Below are 4,192 nucleotides of genomic sequence, written 5' to 3'. Positions count from 1 at the left end.
CATGCAGGAAATAAAATAAGAAAGAAAACAAGAAAGAAAACAAAAAAGCAAAACAAAAAGAAAACAAAACAAAAAACAATGATGATTCATTCAGTACGCAAAAAACTAGGCATATTTTCTGTCTCATATAAACCCGGCATGATTGCTATCTTCGGTAGACAGCCATATCATTAAAAAATCATTAAACATAAAGAAAAAGAATAGAGGTATGAGTCATTTTCTTTGCAGGCCCTAAATGCTATCTACAGAAGATAGCAAGCAAAGCAAAACACATTCAAAATAATAATGTTCCAAAATAACATTGCCCAACACGCGTTCTAGATGATGATGATTCAGTGCGCAAAATGAGAGGATTCAGTGCGCAAATCCCGAGGCCGGTAAAACGGCTACAATTTGCCGCGCGCCTGGAGAAAAAAAATCGGCATTAGGCCGAATGCAAAGCTATAAAGAAATGTTAAAATGAAGAAGCTGACCAAAATTTAAAACGGCACTTTATATAGCAGAGATTATTGGGAACATGCAGGAAATAAAATAAGAAAGAAAACAAAAAAGCAAAACAAAAAGAAAAGAAAACAAAAAACAATGATGATTCATTCAGTACGCAAAAAACTAGGCCTATTTTCTGTCTCATATAAACCCGGCATGATTGCTATCTTCGGTAGACAATCATATCATTTAAAAAAATCATTAAACATAAAGAAAAAGAATAGAGGTATGAATCATTTTCTTTGCATGCCCTAGATGCTATCTACAGAAGATAGTACGCAAAGCAAAGCACATTCAAAATAATAATGTTCCAAAATAACATTGCCCAACACGCGTTTTAGATGATGATGTTTCAGTGCGCAAAATGAGAGGATACAATGCGCAAAAGCCCGGGGGAGGTAAAACGGCTACAATTTGCCGCGCGCCTAGAGTACGCAAAAAACTAGGCCTATTTTCTGTCTCATATAAACCCGGCATGATTGCTATCTTCGGTAGACAGTCATATCATTAAAAAAATCATTAAACATAAAGAAAAAGAATAGAGGTATGAATCATTTTCTTTGCAGGCCCTAAATGCTATCTACAGAAGATAGCAAGCAAAGCAAAACACATTCAAAATAATAATGTTCCAAAATAACATTGCCCAACACGCGTTCTAGATGATGATGATTCAGTGCGCAAAATGAGAGGATTCAGTGCGCAAATCCCGGGGCCGGTAAAACGGCTACAATTTGCCGCGCGTTTAAAAAAAAATCGGCATTAGGCCGAATGCAAAGCTATAAAGAAATGTAAAAATGAAGAAGCTGATCAAAATTTAAAACGGCACTTTATATAGCAGAGATTATTGGGAACATGCAGGAAATAAAATAAGAAAGAAAACAAAAAAGCAAAACAAAAAGAAAAGAAAAGAAAGAGAAAAAAATCGGCAATAGACCGAATGCAAAGCTATAAAGAAATGTTAAAATGAAGAAGTTGACCAAAATTTAAAACGGCACTTTATATAGCAGAGATTATTGGGAACATGCAGGAAATAAAATAAGAAAGAAAACAAGAAAGAAAACAAAAAAGCAAAAAAAAAAAGAAAACACAACAAAAAACAATGATGATTCATTCAGTACGCAAAAAACTAGGCATATTTTCTGTCTCATATAAACCCGGCATGATTGCTATCTTCGGTAGACAATCATATCATTTAAAAAAATCATTAAACATAAAGAAAAAGAATAGAGGTATGAATCATTTTCTTTGCATGCCCTAGATGCTATCTACAGAAGATAGTACATTCAAAATAATAATGTTCCAAAATAACATTGCCCAACACGCGTTTTAGATGATGATGTTTCAGTGCGCAAAATGAGAGGAATCAGTGCGAAAATCCCGGGGCTGGTAAAACGGCTACAATTTGCCGCGCGCCTAGAGTACGCAAGAAACTAGGCCTATTTTCTGTCTCATATAAACCCGGCATGATTGCTATCTTCGGTAGACAGTCATATCATTAACAAAAATCATTAAACATAAAGAAAAAGAATAGAGGTATGAATCATTTTCTTTGCAGGCCCTAAATGCTATCTACAGAAGATAGCAAGCAAAGCAAAACACATTCAAAATAATAATGTTCCAAAATAACATTGCCCAACACGCGTTCTAGATGATGATGTTTCAGTGCGCAAAATGAGAGGATTCAGTGCGAAAATCCCGGGGCCGGTAAAACGGCTACAATTTGCCGCGCGTTTAAAAAAAAAAATCGGCATTAGGAAGAATGCAAAGCTATAAAGAAATGTAAAAATGAAGAAGCTGATCAAAATTTAAAACGGCACTTTATATAGCAGAGATTATTGGGAACATGCAGGAAATAAAATAAGAAAGAAAACAAAAAAGCAAAACAAAAAGAAAACAAAACAAAAAACAATGATGATTCATTCAGTACGCAAAACACTAGGCCTATTTTCTGTCTCATATAAACCCGGCATGATTGCTATCTTCGGTAGACAATCATATCATTTAAAAAAAATCATTAAACATAAAGAAAAAGAATAGAGGTATGAATCATTTTCTTTGCATGCCCTAGATGCTATCTACAGAAGATAATACGCAAAGCAAAGCACATTCAAAATAATAATGTTCCAAAATAACATTGCCCAACACGCGTTCTAGATGATGATGTTTCAGTGCGCAAAATGAGAGGATTCAGTGCGCAAATCCCGGGGCTGGTAAAACGGCTACAATTGGCCGCGCGCCTAGAGAAAAAAATCGGCAATAGACCGAATGCAAAGCTATAAAGAAATGTTAAAATGAAGAAGTTGACCAAAATTTAAAACGGCACTTTATATAGCAGAGATTATTGGGAACATGCAGGAAATAAAATAAGTAAGAAAACAAGAAAGAAAACAAAAAAGCAAAACAAAAAGAAAACAAAACAAAAAACAATGATGATTCATTCAGTACGCAAAAAACTAGGCATATTTTCTGTCTCATATAAACCCGGCATGATTGCTATCTTCGGTAGACAGCCATATCATTAAAAAATCATTAAACATAAAGAAAAAGAATAGAGGTATGAGTCATTTTCTTTGCAGGCCCTAAATGCTATCTACAGAAGATAGCAAGCAAAGCAAAACACATTCAAAATAATAATGTTCCAAAATAACATTGCCCAACACGCGTTCTAGATGATGATGATTCAGTGCGCAAAATGAGAGGATTCAGTGCGCAAATCCCGAGGCCGGTAAAACGGCTACAATTTGCCGCGCGCCTAGAGAAAAAAAAAATCGGCATTAGGCCGAATGCAAAGCTATAAAGAAATGTTAAAATGAAGAAGCTGACCAAAATTTAAAACGGCACTTTATATAGCAGAGATTATTGGGAACATGCACGAAATAAAATAAGAAAGAAAACAAAAAGCAAAAAAAAAAGAAAACACAAAAAAAACAATGATGCTTCATTCAGTACGCAAAAAACTAGGCCTATTTTCTGTCTCATATAAACCCGGCATGATTGCTATCTTCGGTAGACAATCATATCATTTAAAAAAAATCATTAAACATAAAGGTATGAATCATTTTCTTTGCATGCCCTAGATGCTATCTACAGAAGATAGTACGCAAAGCAAAGCACATTCAAAATAATAATGTTCCAAAATAACATTGCCCAACACGCGTTTTAGATGATGATGTTTCAGTGCGCAAAATGAGAGGATTCAGTGCGAAAATCCCGGGGCTGGTAAAACGGCTACAATTTGCCGCGCGCCTAGAGTACGCAAAAAACTAGGCCTATTTTCTGTCTCATATAAACCCGGCATGATTGCTATCTTCGGTAGACAGTCATATCATTAAAAAAATCATTAAACATAAAGAAAAAGAATAGAGGTATGAATCATTTTCTTTGCAGGCCCTAAATGCTATCTACAGAAGATAGCAAGCAAAGCAAAACACATTCAAAATAATAATGTTCCAAAATAACATTGCCCAACACGCGTTCTAGATGATGATGATTCAGTGCGCAAAATGAGAGGATTCAGTGCGCAAATCCCGGGGCCGGTAAAACGGCTACAATTTGCCGCGCGTTTAAAAAAAAATCGGCATTAGGCCGAATGCAAAGCTATAAAGAAATGTAAAAATGAAGAAGCTGATCAAAATTTAAAACGGCACTTAATATAGCAGAGATTATTGGGAACATGCAGGAAATAAAATAAGAAAGAAAACAAAAA

Source organism: Amphiura filiformis, chromosome 4 (genome assembly GCF_039555335.1).
Source record: "Amphiura filiformis chromosome 4, Afil_fr2py, whole genome shotgun sequence".
Lineage (NCBI taxonomy): Eukaryota > Metazoa > Echinodermata > Ophiuroidea > Amphilepidida > Amphiuridae > Amphiura > Amphiura filiformis.
Note: the sequence above shows the minus strand (reverse complement) of the source record.